Source organism: Ornithorhynchus anatinus, chromosome 5 (assembly GCF_004115215.2).
Source record: "Ornithorhynchus anatinus isolate Pmale09 chromosome 5, mOrnAna1.pri.v4, whole genome shotgun sequence".
Lineage (NCBI taxonomy): Eukaryota > Metazoa > Chordata > Mammalia > Monotremata > Ornithorhynchidae > Ornithorhynchus > Ornithorhynchus anatinus.
The window spans coordinates 47,519,837-47,544,839 of record NC_041732.1 but is presented as its reverse complement, the minus strand read 5'-3'; the positions used below and the strand labels follow the sequence as shown (position 1 = coordinate 47,544,839).

At 44.5% G+C, this 25,003-nt stretch overlaps 1 protein-coding gene and 1 non-coding gene across 6 annotated transcripts in view; one reads left to right on the top strand and one right to left on the bottom strand.

Moving 5' to 3' along the window:
• Positions 1-25,003, bottom strand: part of GRAMD2A (GRAM domain containing 2A) — a 156,656-nt gene that overhangs the window by 71,348 nt on the left and 60,305 nt on the right. Inside the window, exon 1 of one of the 5 annotated variants that reach the window (XM_029065575.2) lies at positions 6,017-6,130. The exons of the other annotated variants lie outside the window; for them this stretch is intronic. The gene's annotated coding sequence lies outside the window, so the exon portion shown is untranslated. Of the gene's footprint in view, positions 1-6,016; positions 6,131-25,003 lie in introns of those variants that run through there. 5 annotated transcript variants of the gene reach the window in all.
• LOC114812425 lies at positions 4,447-4,584 on the top strand. The gene has a single exon (XR_003760078.1). It is a non-coding gene; the product is annotated as a small nucleolar RNA SNORA7 (small nucleolar RNA).

The window sequence follows — 25,003 nt, the reverse complement described above, 5'->3', positions numbered from 1 at the left end:
CCTCTGCCTCCATACCCAAGATCGAGACCCCCATTCCTTCAAACTTGATTAAAACACTCGACTCTTTCTTTGTCCCCTCCCTCACCGTCATCTTCAACCATTCGATCTCCAAAGGCTCCTTGCTCTCAAACATTCTCATGTCTCCTTTTATTCTTGACACCATGGCTCCCTCCAGTTATCACCCCATCTTCCTACCATTCTTCTCCAAATTCCTTGAGCAAGTTGTCTACACCTATTACCCCCACTTCAACTCTCCCTTCAACATCCTATCTGGCTTCCACCACATCATCTCAACCAAAACCTGCCCTCTCCAAGAGTACCAGTGACTTGCCGATGATGATGGCATTTAAGTTCTATGTTCCAAGCACTGTTCTAACCACCTTCTCACCAAATCCAACAGCCTCTACTCCATCCTAATGCTTCTCGACCTCTCAGCTGCCTTCGACACTGTCGATAAACCCCTTCTCCTGGAAACGTTATCCAACCTCGGCTACACTGGCACTGTCCTCTCCTGGTTCTCCTATCTCTCTGGCCGTTCATTCTCAGTCTCTTTCACAGGCTTCTCCTCTAACTCCCACACCCTGTCAGGTCCCTAAATTCTCGGTCCCCTTCTAATTAATCTTTATCTACACCACTCTCTTGGAGAACATATTTGCTTCCACGGCTTCAATTATCACCTCTATGCAGATTTCCAAATCTACCTTTCCAATTCTGACCTCTCTCCTCTGCAATCTCACATCTCTCCTGCCTCTAGGAAATCTCTACTGAATCTTCCACCAACACCTCTAAAGTAACATGTCGAAAACCAAACTCAATCAAACCTCCTCCATCTGCCAACTTTCCCCATCATTGCTGATAACACCACCAATCTCCCTGTCTCACAAGCCTGCAATCTTGGCATTATCCTCTTCCTCAGCTCCCCCTCCACGTTGCCCCAACTCACTCCCTTTGCTGTACCCTCCCAACACTTGTGCATATATGTACTTATTTATAATTCTGTTTATTTATACTAATGCTTGTTTACTTGCTTTGATGTGCATATCTCTATAATTCTATTTATTTATATTGATGCCTGTTTATGTGTTTTGATGTCTGTCTCTCCTCTCCTAGACTATAAGCCCAGCATGGGCAGGGATTGTCTCTACTGCTGAACTGTACTTTCCAAGTGCTTAGAACATTGCTCTGCACACAGTAAGTGCTCAATAAACACAAATGAATGACTGAATCTAACACCTCCTCTCCTTCAAACTGCATCAAATCCTGCTGATCCTACTTTCACTATAACTACAGGGAAGCAGTGTTGCCTAGTGGAAAGAACAGAGGCCTGGGACCTGTGTTCTAATCCCGGCTCTGTCATGTGTCTGCTGTATGACCTTGGGCAAGTCTCTTCATTTCTCTGTGCCTCAGTTACCTCATTTGTAAAATGGGATTCGACCTCACTCCCTCCTACTTGAACCTCATGTAGCCTACTAGACTCACGTAGGACAGGGATTGGTGTCCAACATGATTAACTTGTATGTACACCAGAGGTTAGAACAGTGCCTGGCACATAGTAAGCACTTAATTACCATGAATCAATCAATCCATCAGACTCTAAAATCCACCCTTCTCTCCATCCAAACTATCTCACTGGACCAAGCACTTATTCATTCATTCATTCAATAGTATTTATTGAGCTCTTACTATGTGCAGGGCACTGTACTAAGAACTTGGAATATACAATTTGGCAACAGATAAAAACAATCCCTGACCAATGATGAGCTTACAGTCTAATTGGGGGAGACAGATGGAGCATATCCTGCTTGACCTCCTCACTGATCTCTCTGCCTCCTGTCACTTCCCAATCCAGTCCATAGCTCGCTCTGCTGTATGGATCATTTTTGGAAAGAGTTCAGTTCAGGGGTCTGAACTCCTCAAAACCCAACAATGATTACCCAATAATTTTTGCATCAAACAGAAACGCCTCACCATTAACTCTGAGGTGCTCAATCAGCTCTCCCTAACCTAATTTTTCTCCTCTTCCTCTACAACCCAGCCCACTCCACTCCTCTAAAAAGGGTAGATCTCTTCTCTCTCATTCATTCAATCGTTTTTATTAAGCGCTTACTGTGTGCAAAGCACTGTACTAAACGTTCGGGAGAGTACATTATAGCATTATATCCCTGCTCCGCCACTTGTCAGCTGTGTGACTGTGGACAAGTCACTTAACTTCTCTGTGCCTCAGTTACCTCATCTGTAAAATGGGGATTAAGACTGTGAGCCCCATGTGGGACAACCTGATTCCCTTGTGTCTACCCCAGCGCTTAGAACAGTGCTCTGCACATAGTAAGTGCTTAACAAATACCAACTTTATTATAACAGACACATCCCAGATCACAACGAGCTTACAGTCCAGAGGGGAGAAAGACATCAATATAAATAAATTGTCATTGACTCCTTGCTCAAATCTTCCCTCTCAATTCATAACCAACAGACCACAATTCTCCCCACTTTCAAAGTCCTACTAAAATCACACCTTCTCCAGAAAGTCTTCCCTGACTAACCTCTCATCTCCCGTCCTACTCTCCATCCCCTCTGCCTGGTCTAGGCACTAGGGTTTGCATGTCCAAACACTTTGATACTCACCACCACCCTACATATGTGTACCTATCTTAATATTCTGTTGCTGCCCCTACCTTCAATTTCCTTTGTTGTCTGTCTCCCCTGCTAGAGTGCAAGCTTCTTGAGGGCAAGGATTGTGTCTACGACACAATGACACACTGTATGTCCTTAAATCTAAAAAAATTTAAATGGACTGAAAAACATTACAGGTTCCCCAAAATTTGTGGTGATTGCCTTCCCATACCCAGAAAAATATCCTCCCTCTCTCCACCCCTTACACAGCTTCAAAATATTCTAAATTTTTACAACCCTAGCTCCACCTATTGCCCATTAAAACCAGTCAATAGTATTTACTAAGCACCTTAGTAAGTGCTCAATAAATCAATCAGAGCCCTAGTAAAATCACATCACATCTCTTCCAAGAGACCTTCCCTAACCCCTCATTTTCCCATCCTATTCAAGCTCCCCTCTTCAATCTCTGTGTTCATGGCTGCATACCCTTTAGAAATTTGATTCTCGGCCCACTCCAACCCTCTAGACTAGAAGCTTCTTGTGGGCAGGTATTATGTCTACCACTCTTCTACAATGTACTCTCCCAAAGGCTTCGGTGCACCAAAAGCACTCATCAAATATCACTGACTGATTAAGCACTTGTAAGCATGTTGTAAGCAATAACAGAGTAAACAGGCCTGAACTTTTTTTTTTCATGGTACTTAAGAGCTATGTGCCAGGCACTGTACTAAGCATTAGGGTCGTTACAAGATAATCAGGTTGGACAGAATCCCTGTTCCACATTTGGTTCACCGTCCAAGTTGGAGGGAGGAGGTAACTGAGATGAGGAAACTGAGGCACAGAATAAGTTACTTGCCAAGGTCACACAGCAGTCAATCAATGGTATTCATTGAGTGCTTACTGTGTGTAGAACACTGTACTAAATGCTTGGAAAGTACAACAGAGTTGGTAGACACATTCCCTGCACACAACAAGCTTACAGTTTAGAGAGGGAGAGACAGTAATATAATTTATAATATACTATTTATAGATATGTCTACAAGTGCTGTGGAGCTGAGTGTGGCGCACATACCAAATGCCCAAAAGTCTCAGATCCACGCGCACAGATGACGCACAGGGGAGAGGGAATTGGGTAAAGAGAACTTAAGCAGGAGGAGCTTAAGCTTAATGGAGGAGATGTAACTTTAATAACACTTTGAAGGTTAGGGACAGAAGACTCCTTCCCCAAATAAGACCTCATTCCCTCTACTCCCACTCTTTTCTGCAACACCTATGTACTTGGATCTGTAGTAGTAAGAATAATAATAATAATAGTGGTATTTCTTAAGTGCTTACTATGTGCCAAGTACTGTTCTAAGGGCTGGAGTGGATACAAGCAAATTGGGTTGCACACAGTTCCTGTCCCACATAGGGCTCACAGCCCCTATTCCTCAATTTCCAGATGAGGTAACTGAGGCTCAGAGAGTGAAGTGACTTGCCCAAGGTCACACAGTAGAAAGGTGGCAAAGCCGGGATTAGAACCCACATCCTCTGCTCTTTCCATCAGGCCATGCTGTAGCCTTTCAGCACTTGAGCCTCACCCCACCCTCAGCACCACAGCACTTAAAAACACATCCATAATTTATGGTAATGTCTGTCTTTTCCCCAGACTCTATGCTCTTCGTCCTCAGGGAATGTACTGTACTCTCCCAAGTGCTTAGCATAGTGCTGTGCACACAGTAAGTGCTTGATAAATTCAACTAATTTTTTTTTTTTTGTCTGCCTCCCCCTTGAAACTAAATTTGCAGTCAGGGATCGTGTCTAGCAACTTTACTGTGTTGTACACTCTCAAGTTCCCTCTCAGGATCACAGCTGGGGAGTTTCCAGTACACTACCAGTCAAGGCTACAGGAGGGAGAGTCAAGCAGAGGCCTACTCATTCCATTCCTAGCTTGGCCAGTGGCTAGTGACTGGAAGGCCATCTGCTACAAGTCAGAACTCTCCTTTGCTAGGCAGCAGCGGCATGGGAGAGAATCAAGGGCGGAGACAAGTTTACTGTGCGGAAGGAGGCGATGGTAAACCACTTCTGTATTTTTACCAAGAAAACTCTATGGTTACACTACATAAGAATGATTGGAGATGGAGGTTGGGCATTCTGAGAGAGATGTGTCCATGGAGTTGCTATGGGTAGGAAACAACTCGACAGCATAAAGACAAGACTCTCTCAAGTGCCTAATATAGTCCTGTGCACATGGTTAGCGCTCAGTAAATACTACTGATTGATTGGGCAACCAATAGAGATTCTTGAGGAGTGAAGAGACATGTTTTAGAAAGTGATCTGGGCAGCAGAGTGAAACCAAGTCCCTCAATGAATTGTGGCCTTAATTAATGGTATTTACTTAACACTTACTATGTGCAGAGCACTGTACTAAATGCTAGGGAGTATATGATACAACAGGACAAATTCCTGGCCCACAAGGGGCTTACAGTTTAGAACCTTAAAATGAGGCTCTTTTATATGAGCCAACCTGCATAATCAGATTATCTCTGAATTAGATAATGAGGTTTCGAGGTTTTGACCAGCCACTGGGCTGGTGCATTTCTTTCAATGCATCAAGCATTTTAAAACATTTTCAATCCATAGTAGCTGGGTTGGTCCATTTTAAATTGAAATTCCTTAAGTGGGAAGGAGACAAGGGGGAAATTCTCCAGTCAAGTCAAAAGACTTCACAATAGTAATTTAGCTCTCCTGCTGCAAGTGGTTTAATAATCAAATGACACAGAATAATGGGTCCTAATGAGTGTTACATGGACCTATCAGGGTGAAGTTTATTTGGCACTTTCAAAGGCAATTTTAGTATATCCTGATCCTTCTGGGTGGCCCCAGAAAGGTTTTTTTGTTGTTGTTTTTAATCTTCCCTGCTGGTTTGGAAAAAGACTTGAAGCTTTTTTTTTTTTTTTTAAACACTTGCTCCATTCTCTCCCCAGTACCTAATACAGCATTAGCCATATGAGACACCCTGAATAAATACTCAGCTGCCTGGTGAGAATTACACTTAGGACAGACTTCGACCTCTCAGACATTCCCATTTCATTCTGGCCTCAAAATTTCCTGTGACCCCAACCTCCAGTCCTTGCCCCAAATTCATTTTTAAAAACCCAACTCCCATCCAGCCCCCTCTGCTGACCCATCCGATCTTTAAGCCGCTTGTCTGCAGTGAGACCATGGGCCAGTCATTTCTCTAGGCCTCCAGTCTCTCATCTGTAAAATGGGGATGAAGACTGGGAGCCCCATGTGGGAAAGGGACTGTGTCCAACCTGACACCTTGTATCTACCCCAGTGCTTAGAACAGTGCTTGGCACACAGTAAGCACTTAAAATCCCAGTTGTTATTTATAGTTATGAAGAGATGGCATGCTCCTTACCATCAGTATGCAGGGCAGAAAGATGCTTCATGACGGGCAGATGCAAGATTTCCAATCGTCTCTCCGGAGACGGTGCCGTTCCCCCAACTCCAGTGCACCCGGATGGGGCAGCCTTAGCCACAGGACATCCGTGTCCCAGATCTCTCACGCTTGGGCCTCTCCTCACCCTACGTCACTCTGGCCACTGCATGTCCCGGCCAGCGGCTTGCCTTTTTAACAAGGTCAGCAGTCCTGGCACAGGCGAAGCATGGCTAAGGCCAAAAAGGCTCTGCTGCAAATTAGGACTGTCCACAACTATGCTTGGTTGTCTCAGGAGACCAAGAGGAGGTCAGTGCGAAGGTCAAATGATAAATGCTGGGAGAGTCATCATTCCAACCCACTCGGTAACATCAGAACAGTGTGATCCTGGCACTTACTGTCCCCAGGGAACAATTCAACACCTCAGTGATCTGAAAAATACTACTTCTTCCAACTTGGCTCTCCCTTTAAATATCTCAGGAGCACAGGACGGGGGAAGCTGCTTCCATTATTTTGACTCATGCCAAATGGAACATGGGAAGGGTTTGGGGTTGGGGGGGCATGAGGTGGGGAGGGAGCCCTACTTTTTCCCATTCCCCAACATCTCCACCTCGACTCAGATAGAGATAGAAAGACAGAGAGATGATGAACCCCTCCATTGCTGAATCAAAGGTACTTATTGAGTGCTTACGGTGTGCAGAGCACTTGTGCTGAAACCTTGGTTTTCTGGGGGAAAAAAGGGAGGGGGGCGATGTCCACCACACCAGGTTGTCATTCATTAGCTCCAGGGACTTGCATTAGCAAGGACTTGACCTAGAAGTATCACTAGACCGCTCTCCTCCCCTTTCCCTCTTTTTCCAGGAACCTGCTTTTTTGTTATGTTCTCAGAGAAAATACATCACTAGAAATTAGTATGTAAATAAATAAATGCAACTCCCACAACTTCCAAGTGAACCCAGGGTTTCTCACCTGTTCCAAGAAAATATAACTAAGAGTGGGGGAATCTTATGTATGCAGAAGCCAGTGGAGCCTAATGAAAAGAACGTGGGGCTGGAAATGAGGACAGCCAGGGCCTAAACCCATCTCTGCCCCTAGCCAGCCACCTACGGGGCCTTGTGCAAGTCACTTAATCTCTCGGTAGTTTAGTTTCTTCACCTGTAAAATGGGGATAAGATGACTGCTCTCCCCACCTTTTAACTGTGAGCCTCAAATGGGACGGGGACAATATCTGTTTGGATTCTCTTGGATGTATCCCAGCACTTATCAAAGTGCTTGAAACATAAGAATACCACAATAACAGTAATAGTAGAAGAGGAAAGATAATTGGGTTCTACTAGGGCCCATATATATATTTTTTTTTAATGGTACCTGTTACGTGCTTACTGTGTGTCAGACACTCTTAAGTACTGGCGCACATACAAGCTAATCAGGTTGGCCACAGTCCACGTCCTAAATGGGGCTCACTCTCTTATGAGAAGCAGCATGGGGCAGGGAATAGAGCACATGCCTGGGAGTCAGAAGGTCATGGGTTCTACTTGTCTGCCATGTGGCCGTGGGCAAGTCACTTAAGTGGGCCTCAGTTACCTCATCTGTCAAAGGGGGATTAAGACTGTGCGCCCCACGTGGGGTAGGGATTTTATCCAACCCAATCTGCTTGCATCCACCCCAGCGCTTAGTACAGTACCTGGCACATAGTTAAGCATTTAAACACCATAACTATTATTATTAATAACCACTCTGATTTTACATGAGGAAACAGGCACATAGATATGGAGCGACTTGCCCAAGGTCACACAGCAGACAAGCGGCAAAGTCGGATTAGAACCCAGGTCCTCCTGGCTCCCAGGCCCAGGTCTATCCTCTAGGCCATGCTGCTTCTCAACCACTTTGGTCCCACCTAATGTAAACCTCGTGCTGCTTCTTATGAATAGTACTTTCTTATCCTTTCTCCAATCTTCCCTTGGTGACTCCCTTAGGGCAGTGACTTAGGATATCAATTACTGAGGTCTTACTTTCCATTATTCTACCCTTTACATTTGAGCTTCCCCACCCTGTGTTTGGGGATAACTACGAGACACCTGATGCCTTGTGGCTAGGGGAGTTCAGCACGTTCCAGCCTTTGTAACACACAGGGCTGAATTACGCCTTGATCAAACACACACAGTCCTGTTCAGTAAACCTAGGGCTAAGCACATTCCAATTTAACTGGGTGTTTTAAAAACTCTGTCACAACAGCCTTTCTGAATGTAGTAAAAAGTTTACCTCTGCCTTGGCATTTGAGGCAGCCAGCAGACCAGGTGAGACAAGCTCAAGGCCTGGACAACCTTGCATACATCTCTGCATTCCCATAATGAAGGACTATGATATTCGTTACGCGCTTCTTATTATGTCCAGCAGTGTTCTAAGCAGTGGGGTAGATGCAAGTTACTCAGTTGGTTAATGAAACCAAGAAGTCCTACTACACTGTGCTAGACTGTAGGCTCATTGTGGGCAGGGAACATGTTCTACCAATTCTGTTTTGTACTGTCCCAAGAGCTTAGTTCAGTACTCTGCACAGTAAGTGCTCAATTCATTCAATTCAATCATATTTACTGAGCACTTACTGTGTGCAAAGTGCTTGGAAAGTACAATACAGCAAATAAAGAGAGACAATCCCTGCCCAGAACAGGCTAAATACCGGTGACTGAATGACTACAACATTTAAACAAAAGGTCTTGGAAACCTGCTGGTTTCCTACCTGCCTACCTACCTGCTCTGAATTGCCCATTATTTTATAGTGGCCAAGAGCAATGGATGAGTCTCAGACAAGAGACTTCAGGACCTAGAACTCACATGAAAGAATGGATTAAGATACCGATAAAGTCCTTGCAAGTATCACTAGCACCCTTTCACCCTTGACAATAATGGCCCCACTGGGGCATAGTGTGTTATAACTGAGGAGACGGGGAGGGATACCGCATACTGTCAAGTGCTTGCCAAGGTGGCTGAAGTGTGGGACCCATTCATTTACCACCCCCACCCCCCACACCAAGTGACCGCAGCAGTGTTGATGCTGTGGTAGGGAGTGCCATAACCAATAGATCAGCTGCCTTGGTAACCCCTGGGATCTTCAGTCAGCCAGTTACTTTTTGGGATTCCTGGAGAACACCTTGATGGCTCTTTGGCCACAAACCATCTCCACTCACAGCGTAACCCCAGTTACAGAGCTGGGACTAGGAACCGGTCTAATTCCCAGAAGCATGCTTTTTTCACTGAACCAACCTGTAAATCAATAACATGCAGTGGAAATAACTATTCTAGGGGAAGAAATACAAGGATTATTGAGTACTGAAAGGGTTTAGATTCTGGTGCCTCTAGCGAAGGGGACCAGCTCCCCAAGATAACAGCAGTAAAGGAGATGAGCAGTTGGGCCTAGTGGAAAGAGCATGGGCCTGGGAGTCAGAGGACCTGGGTTCTAATCCTATCTCCATTAATGACTTGCTGTGACTTTGGTCAAATTCCTTCAACTGCAAAAATGGGGACTATTCCCCCTCCTACTTAGAATGAGCCCTATGTGGAACTTGATTATCCTGTATCTAGCCTCAGCACTTAATACAGTGCTTGGCATATAGTAAGTGCTTAATATACATCATGTGAAGCTTACTACCTAAAAGCTGACCTTTGGTCTCACCATGATGATGAAATATGTGCAGTGCCAAAGATAGTACTAACAATAATAATAGTAACTGTAGTAATTGTTAAGCACTTACTATGTGCCAGACCCTGTACTAAGAGCTGAGATTGATACAAACAGGGTTGGACACAAAGTTCCTCTCATTATTATTAATAATAATAATAATAATGATAGCATTTAAGCATTTACAATATGTGTCAAGCACTGTTCTAAGTACTGAGGTAGATATAAGGTAGTCAGGTTGGACACAATCCCTGTCCCACATGGGACTCACAGTTTTAATGCCCATTTTACAGATGAGGTTAACAGACACAGAGAAGTTAAGTGATTTGCCCAAGGTCACTCAGCAGACAAGTGACAGAGCTGGTATTAGAATTCAGGTCCTTCTGACGTCCAGGCCCATGGTCTTTCCACTAGGCCACACGGCTTCACTTCAGATGACGATTTTGACTTTTTAAGGCTCATTTGAATCACGCTTATTTTATGTAACACACAAATGCACATTAAACCTGCACAGTGGTCTGAGAGGGCAGGAAGCTAAGTGACCAACATTACTCAGCCCACTGAGTAATCCCACTCAGGCACTTTATGTGAATGAACTGCAGATAATTAAAATGTGAGTCCAGGTGAAAGATGGTGATCTACCAGGAGAGGAGGGTTCAGCCAGTAGTAGACCAGGGTTAGATCGGGGGATCTGGGGCAATAAACTCAATTCCAGTCACCTAACAGGTGTCTATTGCTGTTGGATAACCAGGGGAGGTGAATTCACGAGTAGGTCTGCTCCAGGCTGGTACCTAAAACCACAGGCATCACCTGCAAAGGGGGTAAAGGGCAAGAGCCACTTGGGGTTCTGGCTAACAAGGCCTTTGAGATCTAAACCCTGGCCAACAGGAGGCTCCCAATTTAACAAGGGTGAGAAGGCGAAGGACAGACATATTCGGAAAGTGAGAGAGGAGGAGAAGGAAACAAGCCAAAATAGGCAGATCAGTAATACTAACACTGCACTTGAAAACTCACTGCAAGATGTGGGGGTCCGAGGGCGGAGAAAGAGGGAGAGAAAACATGTCCTTGGCCTTCTCAGCTTGTTCGCCAGTCCAGTCAGGGGCCCCCTGGTCAAAGTTGCCACAACTTTCTTAAAATTGCAATGTCCCCATAATTGGTTTCACCGGCAATACCATTTTAGGCACATTAAAATGTACCCTAAGCATAACCTTCATAACCTTGTCCCACTTTCTTATCAAACTTAGGTGTGAAGGACATTTCATGGGAGTAGGGTGTAGTCAAAACACAGAAACAAAAACCCGATTAAGAGTAGGAGGTGTGGGGGAGGAAGGGAGCAATGCAAATCTCCAGTTTGGGAAAGCTGGCTGCTGCCACAAGGTGCCAGTGCCAGTCTCGTGGAACCAAAAGTTGGGGGGGCTGCTGTGATGGGGGGGAGAAACAACACAGGATGGAAACAAAGGACCAGCTTGGGGCTCCATTGTCCATTTAGGATCCATGGAGAGAAATCCAGAGGAGAGAGGTGTGTGGTGAGAAGGGGCGGAGACATATTTTTAAAAGTTGGGCCCATAACATTTCTCTGGGGTATCCAAGGCAGGAGGGCAAATGAGGAAAAAGAAAGAGGGCAGGGGATGCAATACCTTAACCTGTAGTAAAAACAAAAGCTACCAAACTATTGCCACCACCTGATTCCACTCGGTTGGAGTCCCCTTAGAGAACAAACAGTAGAGAAATCTTTTTTCTGGGATTGTAAAAAGGGCACCATGATAGCCCTCTGAATATGCCACTACTGTTTTTGGCACAAGCTTCCTATCCCCCCCAGTTCTGCCACTTGCCTGCTATGTGACCTTGGGCAAGTCACTTCTCTGTGTCTCAGTTCCCTCATCTGTAAAATGGGAATTAAGACGAGGAGATCAAAGCACCCACATCTCTGTTGGAACCAAACAGACGGAACTTTTCATGCCACCTGGGCACAGGATCCCTCCACCCAAGCTCCAGGACCGACTGGCCCACCCCCACATTGTGTCCTGGTGGAATCACAGCAGTTCACTCAGGACCCACCAAGACAGGGAAAGAGGAGAGAGCCAGCTGGGCTACTAGGCTAGTGGATCACCATCATTTTTATTCTCGAGAGTTGCGTGATCTTTATTTTTCCTCCTTTCAAAATTTTTAATAGTAGCTCTGTCAGATTTAACATCCCAGTTGGTTCATCAGCACTTGAGGAGAATTCGATGGTTCAAAATGTAAAAATCTGGAAAGACTGTTTGGAACTGGTACTTAGGTTTCATGAGAAACTTGAACTCACCAGGCAATCAATCAATGGTATTTATTGTGCAGTTACTATTTGCAGAGCATTCTACTAAAGGACTTGGGAGATCTCGATACAACAGAATTACCAGACATGTTCTCTGCCCATAATAAGCAAAAGTCAGAGGAAAGTGACAAAAGTCTAAGGAGTCAAGAAGGTATGAACAGGGTAAGTGCAGAATCATTGTTTCCCAAATCCCACAGGAACAGGGGTCAACCTGAAGTTCAGTGGTACTTGATTCTTGATGAACAAAAGTACGCTTTCCTCAATACAGCTGATGATGATGATTAGGGTACTTATTACACAAGTTCAGTGGTACTTGATTCTTGATGAACAAAAGTACGCTTTCCTCAATACAGCTGATGATGATGATTAGGGTACTTATTACACACGTACCAGTCCCTGTGCTAAGCGTTCATGAAGATGCGAAACAAAGATTCAAACATGGTAAGGACCACAAAAGATATTAAGTTTATGGAATTTGAGGCCAACAGCACATTGAGGAGTAGTGTGGCCGAGTGGAAAGAGCATGGGCCTGGGAGTTAGAGGTCCTGGGTTCTAATTCCGCCTCTGCCACCTATGTGACCTTGGGCAAGTCATTAACTTCTCTGTGCCTCAATTACCTCATCCAAACAATGGGGATTAAGACTGTGAACCCCATGTGGGATAGAGACTGGGACAGGGACTGTGTCCAACCTGATTTGCTTGTATCTACCTCAACACTTAGTACAGTGTCTGGCACATAGTAAGTGCTTAAATATCACAATTATCCTTATTAATATTAGTAAGTCAAGAAGGGATATTAGTGGAGTCATAAGGGAGAGGTCAGGAAGGTTAGAAGCCCTTCCTAGCCATGAGAATGGACATGAGGGAGCTCCATCATAAATTCAAGGTATTTATTATTGTTGCTCCTCTCATTATGAACAATAACAATGATCATAATCAATCCGGACTAGCACACTTGCAAGAGGCTGTCTGCTGTTTTGATGACGACACTTCAGGGACAAGAGTCAAGTGGAGGCGAGAGGCATCAGTGTCTTCACATTACAGATCCACCCAGCTTTCTGGTGGAGGAAAAACTGCTCTGGACACTTAGCAATTCACCATGTGGGATACATTTGGCAAGAGGAGGGAAAGAAAGCCACAGGAAAGGCCCTTTCAATAGTGGTCACAGTAAGAGTATTTATTAAATTTCTACTCTGTGCAAAGCACTGTACAAAGTGCAAAGGGAAAAAGTACAAAGTGGAGGAATTAGACATGGCCCCTGAGCCTCCTGGGGCTCATAATCTAACACAGTGTGGGGGTTTGGCAACAGAAACAGTAGGAAAGAATTATATCAGTGATTATTTTAGCCCAGAGCAGTGGCTTGGAAGCCAGGAATCCTAGCTCCTATTCCTGACTCCCTAGGTGGCTTTCAATATGTCACTTGGCCCGAGTTTCCAAACTGAAGAGAAGCATTCCCTGCTTTCTGGAGTCTGAATAGCACCCTGAGGTCTTTGTGGGAAAGGTTCAATGCACATTGAATACCTCACTAATACCTGATATGGCAGATCACATTTAGCAAAAACACAGTCTAGAGGGAGACAGGCAGGGACAGGCAAAGATTGTAGAGAAAATCAAATATATAAGTTCCACTGAAAGATAAAAGCTTGGTCTTTTAGAATGAAATTGCTAATGTGTTATGGACAAAAGGAAAAGCTTAAAAAAAAAATGGTAACCAGACAAAATACTTGTCTTCTCAGGGTGAAGGTTGGGGAATGAAGAGGAGAGAGCATCTCACGTTTTCCTCTGCTCAAGCCAGGGAGACTTACTGGGGGACAGAGCAGCAAGGACTTCACAAATCCACCTGTCTACCTACCCATCTCCCACTATGATGAGAGGGGGCCTGTGTCCCAAGCATCTTCCACTGACAGCAAAACCAGGCTGAACTCCCTCACCCAGGCCCAGCAGCTCCCTTCATTTGGAAAACAGCAGCCATTCACCTCAAGGGAATGAGCCTGGGCCCTTCAAAGATCTCAGTGCCTACTCACCCTTAAGGCTCCCCACAGTGAGTTTGGGGTGGGGGGAGTCCTCTCCCCTCATCTGTCAAGTTACTTCTCCCAGCACAGGCAAATGACAGCCTTCCTCATGCCATTTCCATGCCTCACCCTGGGAAGTGGGCGGAAGTGATAGGTTCACTTTTCCCAGGGATTCAGCAGGTGGCCTCTTGCAAATTCTTTGGTCTCCATTTATTAAGCTCATTATTACTGTTAATAATGAGAGGGACAACAATAATAAATACCTTGAATTTGTACAGCCCCTTTCTTTAAGAAGCTCAAAGTCTCAAAGAGTGAGACTGAGAAGCAGTGTGGCCTCATGGATAGAGCAAGGGCCTGGGAGTCAAAAGAACATGGGTTCTAATCCCAGCTCTGCCACTTTGCTGAGACCTTGGGCAAGTCACTTCACTTCTCTGTGACATCTTGACAAATACTATAAAAAATTACTTTGGTTGGGCAAGAGACTTGAAAATGTGTTCCACTCTCTACGAGTTTGTAGTCATATATGGAAAGAAATTTTCTTTTTGACCTCAGAGTGATGAAACACCACACTCATTCACTTCAAATACGATGGACAATGGGCAGAAGCAGAGTCAACAACAACAACATGCCTGTGATGGGAGAGCCATTGAGCTAGGGGAGCCCTCTGTTCCAAACCCCGAGAACAGTATATTCAAAACACAAAACCCACATGAAATCACATCCACCGTGAAAATGCAAATCCAAGGATATCTAAGTGGGCGTGTAAATCCCAACCCTTTCCCCAAATCAAACACAACTGGCCAGCATTCCACCTTGTGGGTAGGCAAACACTCCCCACATCCGGACCTCTGGAAGATATTCCACTTCTGCTGATGGCCAGAGTTCCCTAGCACAACATAGAAAACATTCCCCTTTTTGACCAGAAGTTGCTGATGCTCAAAGTCAACAGAAAGTCTGTACTGGCCTTTCAGATGATGCGGTGGGGGGTTGGGGGGGAGGGGTTAGGCCTTGCTGTCCCTTCAATGAAGAGAAAGGAGAGAGAGAGAGAGAGAGAGAGAGAGAGAGAGAAGAGTGCTCTGCCTCCCCCGCAACCCAGTGCCATTACCCCATTCCCTTCTGCCACCCCAGTGCTGCTGGAGAAAAAAGGTTGAAGCTACATGATTGACATCTACATGAAACTACAGAGTAGTCTTATGAAGCCCCACTGAGTTGAATAAATACATTCTAACTCAAATTCCTACTTACAAACAACAGGGTTATTACCCACTCAGTCTGCAGGTGATTTAACATGAGTTAAATAAGGCACCTGAGGATTAAGAACAGAAGAAAAAAATCAATTTTCCTTTAGTAAAAAAACAAAAAACACAAGACCTTCTAGATTAGGAGAAGGGATATTGGTGGGTTTGCCTCTACTTGCTCCTCACCCCAAAGAGCAACTCAACTGAGCCATTTTTCCCTAATTTCCCCAATGGTCAGAGGCCTGGTAAAGACCTATTTGAGTCAAGCACAAAGTAGGCATCTGAAAAGGGATGGCTGGGAGAGGGAATGCCTTTTCCTATACTCCGGCTCAGTTGTCGATTAATCGTATTTATTGAGTGCTTTCTGAACTAAACTCTTGGGAAAGTATAATACAACAGAGTTGGCAGATGCGATCCCTGCCCACAAAGAGCTGACAGCCTAGAAGGGGAGATGGGTATTAAAATAAATCACAGATAGGGAAAACAGTAGGGATATGCATCCAAAGTCTCAACATGACGGGGTGAGTGAGACCAGTAGTGATTCAAGTCATAAGGCGCTTGCCCAATAAGGAGTAGTCATTTCTTCATTCTCCATTACCTTCCACCTCTACTCTACCAATTTCTCCCTCCTCCATCGCCTCCTCCTCACCTGGCCATTCCAATCCCCTTCCTCTACGCTTTCCACCCAATCCCTCTCATCCTACAAGAATGTAAATATTCTTGATCTCAAAACAAATAAACAACTCCAGCGGCCAAATTCTACCCTGGTTACTCAAGTCTCATTGCGGATATTTCCACCTCCAACAAAGTTCCCAATGAACATCCAATGGGATTTCTGCAGAGCCTCAGCCACTCAAAATTCACAGAGAACAATAATAAAGAGAGTTTAAGCATTAGCATTTCCCTTTTGGCTATTGGCTTTCTTCTGCTCTTCTTGCCAAGCCCTGAAGGGTCCTAAAATCTCCATGACTTTTCTTATGCAAAAATGAAGTAATTAAGAGAACTCTTCACAAACTTCAATCTGCTACTCTCACTGGAGGAGAACCCACCTCTCTCATATGTCAACTTGGACCGGAACTATAAATGGACAGTGCCTGAAGGGATCTGGGTGTGTTCTAATGACACACCCCGATGAGGCAAGTTTGGTTTTAAAACCCATCTGGAACTCCCACATTTCAACAGAAAGTGTCTGTTTATTGTTGTAGTATACTCTCCCAAGCACTTAGCACAGTGCTCTGCACACAGTAAACCCTCAATAGATACGACTGAATGAACAGATGCAACAATTCCCGGGCCGACTGGTTACAGGACAAGTTCTTCAGAACACGTTCAGCCCTTGTTTTAGACTGAACAAGAAGCCCTAAAGTGCCCTGGGTGATTGTCCATCAACGGTATTTATTGAGTAAATATGTGCAGAGCGCCATGCTAAGCGCTTAGAAGAGTACAATACAGAGTTGGTAGACAAGCTCCCTGCCCACAACAAGCCTACTGGATTGTTTTTTTATAATGTATGAAGAATCTGATCCCCTCACCCCCATCCCCAATATACTCGCCCCGGTGGCTATTGCAATCCAGCAGTTTCTCTCCCCACCTGAAGAGCTTGGACAGGCCACTTGAAAGTAATAATGGGGAGGCAACTGAAACTCCCTCTACCTAAAGAGGTAGAGGGGCTATTAGCATAACCCAGAGAAGCATCATGGCCTAGTGGATAGAGCCTCGGAGCTAGAAGGACACGGGCTCTAATGCAGGCTTCCCCACTTGTCTGCTGTGACCATGGGCGAGTCACTTCACTTCTCTGTGCTTCTCTGTGTCTCAGTTCCCTCAACTGTAAAATGGGGGGACTCTGAGCCCCATGTGGAACGTGGACTTTGTCCAATCTGATCATTGTGTACCTACCCCAGCCCTTAGTACAGTGCCTGGCACACAGTAAGCGCTTAACAGATACCACCATTATTACAAAATAGGTGAGAGCTCACCTACTGAGAGCTCACCTCCTCCAAGAGGCCTTCCCAGACTGAGCTTCCCCTTTTCCCTCTGCTCCTTCTGCTGCCTCGCTGCCCCTCCTTCACCTCCCCTCAGCTAAGCCCTCTTCCCCCCCTTCCCTCTGCTTCTCCCCCTCCCCTCAGCACTGTGCTCATCTGCTCATTTGTATATATTTTTATTACCCTATTTATTTTGTTAATGAGATGTACATCCCCTTGATTCTATTTATTGCTATTGTTTTTGTCTCCCCCGAATTGACTTTAAGCCCATCAGTGGGCAGGGATTGTCTCTATCTGTTGCCGTATTGTACATTCCAAGCGCTTAGTACAGTGCTCTGCACATAGTAAGCACTCAGTAAATACTATTGAATGAATGAAAGTAGGCACTTAAATACCAAAAAAACAAAACAAAAGAAATTAAACCTAGGGCTTATTCAACAGTGTGGCTAGAGGGAGAGGGAAGGGAGAAATGGAAAATATGTCTGGGATCCTTCAGAGAAGGGTGAAACTGGAGCTGCATTCCAAGCACACCTAAACATCAGCTCTTAAGACACTCGCATGCATGGGGGCCCACACCCCAGGCTCCTCTCCGCAGGAGGCCTCCTCATGCCAGCTAATGGGAGGAGGTCGAACAGGATGCACTCAGATGGGACTGCCCAAGGGTCAGAGCCACCAGAAGTCCAGAAGTGACAAGAGTGGAAGAAATACAGGAGGAGGTGATCAACCGTCCAGCTGTAGGCCAGATAATCGAAGCCAAAGTTTGAGGAAAGCGGCCAAACTGCATGAACTTTTTTGCTCAACTGTAAGGGGTGTCACTAGAGGTCTTTAGGGTTTTGATAGTTTTGAGGTGGATAGGAAAAACAAACCTGGTTGTCCCAGAAAAACTTTGATTCTGAAACTAATGCCTCTACTCTCATCACTCCTTCCTCTCAAGATTTATTATTTATTATCATTATGTCATGTGCTTACTCTGACTACTGTGCTAAGCTACACAATGCAATCAACTCATAACAACAATAATAATAATAATAATGTTGGTATTTGTTAAGCACTTACTATGTACAGAGCACTGTTCTAAGTGCTGGGGGAGATACAGGGTAATCAGGTTGTCCCACATGAGGCTCACAGTCTTACTCCCCATTTTACAGATGAGGTCACTGAGGCACAGAGAAATGAAGTGACTTGCCCACAGTCACCCAGCTGACAAGTGGTGGAGCCCGGATTCAAACCCATGACCTCTGACTCCCGAGCTGGGGCTCTTGCCACTGAGCCACTCTGCTTCTCTAGCTCATAGACAGGCCCTGTCCCAGATGAGGCTCCAGTCTAAGGGGGAAGGAGGACAGGTGTTTAATCCCCACTTTACAGATTAGGAATTGAGGCACAGAGAAGCATAGTGTCTTACCCAAGGTGACTGCAGAAAACTTGGGGGACCAGGGTTAGAGATTGTGTCCTATGACTCTTAGTTCTGTGTTCTTTCCAATAGGCCACGCTGCTTCTCTTTTTGCCTTGTCCTCTGACTTGCTCTTATTTTTCCAAATGGTATTTGGTAAGCATTTACTATGTGCCAAAGACTGTACTAAGTGCTGGGATGGTCACAAGCAATCAGTTTGGACACAGTCCCTGTCCCACATGGGCCTCGCAGTCTTAGTCCCCATTTTACAGATGGGGTTACAGGCACATAGACGTTAAGGGACTTGCCCCAGGTCACACAGCAGACAAGTGGCAGAGCTAGGATAAGAACCCAGTTCCTCTGAGTCCCAGGCCTGCGCTCTGTCTACTAGGACACACTGCTTCTCAAATTACTCTTCTAAAGCCTGAAGTTTGTCTTACCTTCTTCATACCTGGATTTACATGGTCTTTGTTTTTCCCCCCAAAAGGTCTAGAATGGCTTCCCTGATTTGAGAATTCTGAATTCTCAAGATTAACTAAACTCTCAAAAATGAAGTCATTTGGAAAAGGAGATATGATCCATTCTTGGGAGAAGTATTTTGTGGCCTGAATTATGCCCATGAGGACTGAGAGGGAAAAGCCAGTTTTGGTGAAGAGCTCTAGAACAACCACAGAACCTATATTTCATGAAACAGCTCTGGTCTCAGTTCTACAAACTTTTAAATTGTGAAGTCTCACAGAATCAGGAAGTATTTTTCTTACCCTAAAGAAAAGCAGGGTGGACTACTGGATAGACTAGGACTCAGGACTAGGACTCAGAAGGACCTTTGTTCTAATCCCAACTCTGCCACTTGTCTGCTGTGTCACCTTGGGCGAGTCACTTTACTTCTCTGTGCCTCAATTATCTTATCTGAAAAATGGGAATTAAGGCCATGAGCCCCATGTGAGACATGTCCGACCTAATTAGCTTGTATCTACTCCAATGCTTAGCGCAGTATCTGCCACATAGAAAGCACTTAATACCATTAAAAAATTAAGAGATTAAAAAATTGAGGCACAGAGTTTCAGGGAGCTTGTCCAAGGTCACCCAGGAAAAGCTGGAAGCCAAATTCCCAAAAACTTGTCCAGATTCTGAGGTCAAAAGAGGAGCTCACTTAGCATTAGTAGAAGCAGCATGGCCTAGTGGACAAAGGCAAGGGAGTCAGAAGGTCATGGGTTCTAATCCCGGCTCCACCACTTGTCTGCTGTGTGATCTTGGGAAGTCACTTCACATCTCTGAGTCTCAGTTCCCTCATCTGTAAAATGGGGATTAAGACTGGGAGCCCTGTGTGGGACAGGGGACTGGGTCCAACCGATTACCTTGTATCTATCCCAGCATATAGCACAGTGCCTGGCACACAGTAAGCACTTAAACACCATTAAAAACAAAACAAAACAAAAAAACAGTATTATCACAGATAGGAGAGCTTTCATTACTGCAGAGTTGGCAATCTGGCCTAGTGGAAAGACTATGAGATGGATCAGGAAATCCAGCTTCTGATCCCAGATCCAGGTGTCTTTTCCCTTCTTTGGGAGTTAGGGCAAGTCACAACATCTCTGAGCCTCAGTTTCTTTCTTAATAAAACCAGGATAAGATACCTGCTCCCTCTTCCTCTTAGAAAATGAAACCCATATGGGATAGAGGTCTGACCTGGTTATCCCATATCTACCCTGGCACTTAGTGCCATTTGGGGGGTATAGTAAGCACCATAACAAACTACATTTCTCAGCCAAAGTATGTTCAAATTAGCTATGTGAATGCTCCAAGTTAACTTGCTTACTTTAACAACCACCACCAAAAAAAAAAAAACAAAAAAAAACCCTTAAACTCCAACCCCCAGAATTTGTGATTTGGAACATGTTTTGGTGACCCAGGCGGCATTAGAAGGGAGATGGCGGTCAGGCAAGTGTCTTCCGCTATTCCCAGAAATCGGAGAACACTATTCTCAAACTGTTCTCACTGTGTTTAATTCCTAACTGGGTATTGTCTTCCAGTGTTTAGTACAGTGTCGTGCACCCAATAAGAACTTGATAAGTACAGTTCCTACAGCTACTATTAACTCCTCCAGATCAACTGGGGATCACTCTGATTTGTGATCATAAAAGTAGTACAGAATTCTACTCCCTAGAATTGTGCAAGTACTAGTGCAAGAATATTTCAATAAATAAGGCAATCTCATTTATTGAACACTTACTGTGTCAGAGCACTGTTCTAAGCACTTGGGAGAGCACAACATAACTATATTGGTAGACACGCTCCCTGCCCACAAGGAGCTAAATGGGGAGATGGACATTAGTATAAATGAATTATGGATAAGTAAGTGTTGTGGGACTGAGGATGGGGTGAATAAAGGGTGGAAATCCAAATACAAGTATTTGTGTGCTTTAGGCCTTGATCTTCAGGCTCTTTTTGTTTGTGGGATCTAATAATTTACTAGGCGGATCAGTAGTGGCAGATCAGTTCCAGTAGCTTTAGACTCCCTGAGGAAAATGCCTGGGAAATAGTAATAACCCAAAGCAGCCCAACAAATGCCATTCCCCCTAAGAATTCTAACAACTTGAAAGGAATTCACACAACTCCTACCTCCCAAAGGACTGAGATTTATTTTTCCAAGGCTTGTCTTCTTCAGCTGAAAAATGAGAGGATAAGGGGCTCTTCCGAGGTCAGTAGCAGACAGAGGTATTCTAGTATTGGAACCCCTCAACTGTGTGACTCCTTTTTGTGCATCTCCTAAACCCTCTCAAAGTGGTGTTCTTTCAACACGACTACCAACTCATATCGTCCTCTCCCAAGTGTCTAGTACTGTAGGCACCCAGTAGTCATTCAATAAATACAAGTGATTGATTCTGCCCCTTTGACTTTTTTTTAATATGGTATTTGTTAAGTGATTACTATGTGCCAGGGACTGTACTAAGCGCTGGGGTAGATACAAGCTAACTGGGATACACACAGTCTATGGGGCTCACAGTCTTAATCCCCATCTTTCAGATGAGATAACAGGCATAGAGGAGTAAGATGACATGCCTTAAGGTCACTCAGCAGAAAAATGGCAGAGCCAGGAATAGAACCCAGGTCCTCCTGACTCCCCAGCCTGTGTTCTATCCACTAGGCCATGCTGCTTCTCATGTTGTTAATCATATTTACTGAGCGCTTACTATGTGGAGAGCACCATATTAAGCACTTGTGAGAGTAATAACAACAGTGGTATTTGTTAAGCGCTTACTACATGACAAGCACTGCATACAACATTACAGACACATTTCCTGCCCACAACCACCTTTCAGTTGAGAGGGATGTCAGCTGCCCGCCAGGCAGACCTAATGACATCTATGGATCAAAAAAATTTTCAAAAAGAAAAAGAATGAAAAAATAAATTCAGGACATGGGCAATGACAGGCTCTAATTGAGGGGACTTCTTGATTTTCTTTCTGTCTTTTCTGGATAAAGCTTTCATAATGGAAGACACACATAGATACACAGTTTCTAGTGTCCAATTACTTCACGTGAAATGCTCCTGTAAATGCAACAGTTTTGCCTCTACTTTGGCCATGTGGCCAAACTTGGCTGGTGACTTGGTAAATGCTTCTCTTGGCTGGGTTGCATGAGACCATGCTCAGAATCAACTTTTTAGCCCTATAAACCATTTTAGTTCCAACCATTCAAAATGGAAAGACACAGGCTTTTGGAAGCCTGTGATCTGACCACACTTGGATCAATTCAAGCAGATATTATCATCAATGGTACTTACTGAATGCAGAGCACTCTACTAACTGCTTGGTAGAGTACAATACAACAGAGTTGGTAGACACATTCCCTGCCACATCCTACTGGCGATAGAACATATTTTTACTCTTAACCACTGCTATGTAAGCAAGGCTCAACTATGGGAGACTACTGAATTTTCAAAGATTTAGCTTTATACTCTACCATTCCTCTTATTGGTAATTTCTTTTAGCATCTGTTTCCCTCTTTGTGGGCAAGGATCATGCCTACCAACTCTATTTTATTGCACTCTCCCAATTGCTTCGTACAGTGTTCTGCAAATAGTAAGCACTTAATAAATACGATTGCTTGATTGACAAAGTGTGCAAATGTGCCGTGCATTCTCTTACAGACATTGACATTTATGGATGCAGCGTCACTATCAGCAATGTCACTTCAGATCGAGACAACTCTACGAGCTTGTGGGATTCTGCTGGATCTGTATTTCGGGACCTAATCTGAACTCAATCCAGGCTGAGCCAAACAACTTGAGCAAAATTCAGGGCCCAGCCTATCTAAATCCTGAATTTTAAAAGAGTTTACTCGCCAGGCATAACTGACTTGAAATTTTTGAATCCTGAATCACCACTGGCCCTTTCCCCCTTGAAGGACCATTGGGTCAGAATCAGCTGTGGGTGCAGTAGAATGGCCCTGCTTGGCCTCAGAGTATGCAAAGCAAAAAAGAAAATGTTAATACACAGATAATTCCCTTTCTCCCCCCACCCCTCCTTGTTGCTAAGCCCAGAGGGCATAACCCAGCTGGAGGAATGGGGAGGCCTTTGAACTTCTGGCAAGTCCAACCAGGCTCAAGTTCTATGGACTCAGTCTACTGCCCCCAAAACCCACCTATTATGAGAAACAGTGGGACTATAAAACACATGACTGGGAGTCATAAGGTCATGGGTTCTAATTCCGGATCTGCAGTTTGTCTTGGGACACGTCACTTCACTGTGCCTCAGTTACTTCATCTGTAAAATGTAGGCCTTCCCAGACTAAGCCCCCCTTTTCCTCAGCTCCCGTTCCCACCCCCCATCTCCCAGACTCGCTCCCTTTACTCTACTCCCCCTCCCCACCCCACAGCACTTGGGTATATATGTATATATCTATCTATGAATCTATGTATTTATATTAATGCCCATTTACTTGTTTTGAAGATATATATATATAATTCTGTTTATTTATATTGATGCTATTGATGCCTGTTTACTTTTTTCCCGATGTCTGTCTCCCCCACTTCTAGGCTGTGAGCCCATTGTGGGCAGTGATTGTCTGTCTTTGTTGCTAAATTGTACTTTCCAAGCACTTAGTAAAGTGCTCTGCACACAGCAAGCACACAATGAATACGATTGAATGAAAGAGGATCAAGCACTGTTCTGTGAGCCCTGTGTAGGACAGGAGCTAGGTTGAACCCGATTACCTGAACCTACTCCAGTGCCTAATACAGTGCCTGGCACATAGTAGGTGCTTAACAAATACCACAATTATCATTACTAAGTATCAGGAAAATAGCTTGAACTAAATCTCCTTAGATTTCTTTTCCTGACAGAGTAGCAGTGAGCTCAATTTGTTATTGATAGGGAATTAAGACATGGGAGCCTCATTCATTCAATCATATTTATTGAGTGCTTAGTTGGTGCAGAGCCCTATACTAGGTACTTGGAAAGTACAATTCAGCAATAAAGACAGACAATCTCTGCCCACAGTGGGTTTACAGTCTCAAGCAGGGGGGTGGGGAGAAGGGGGGAGATGATAGGGTGGCCTAGGTAGTCAGAGATCCTGGGTTCTAATCCCAGCTCCACCACTTGTTTGTTGTGACACCTTGAGCAAGTCACTCAACTTCCCTGTGCTTCAGTTACCTCATCTGTAAAATGGGGATTAAGACTGAGTCGTCCCATGTGAGACATGAGCAGCGTCCAACCTATCTGTATCTACTCCCATGTTTAGTACAGTGCCTGGCACATAAGTGCTTAACAAATACCATTTTAAAATGTCATCTAGGGAATAGGTAAAAGAGCCAGAAAGTACTCAGGACTCCTACCCAATGCCAGATTATGAAGCCATAAGAATTAGATAGGTTCACAGACCTTCCATAAAAAAATAAAATAAACAGGTCTAAAATCAGTCAGGCTAAGGACAAAAAGAAATGGAGCATATTCAATGACTGTCTCCCCCTCTAGATTGTGAATTTATTATGGGCAAGGAACGTTTCTAATTCTGTTGTACTGAACTCTCTCAAGTGCTTAGTACAGTGCTCTGCACACAGTGAGAGCTCAATAAATATCACTGAATGATTGATTCTTCAAGCAACAGCTTAGAAGGGAAAGGGCTGCAGATCATTTTGTAAACTGACATTGGAAGGCAACAGGCCACATAATCTAGCAGTAAACTACAGTTGAAGTTTCTTTTTAGAAGGGGATCCACATTTTTCCATTTTCCTTGAAACTCCCCTAAAATTTTTCTGTGTGGGCTAAAATAGGTTCTTTGGGAAAGTTTCAGCACTTCCGTCTTTGCGCCTGAGATGAAAGAGGGAAAGTTTCGGGCCCCAAGACAGGGAAATTC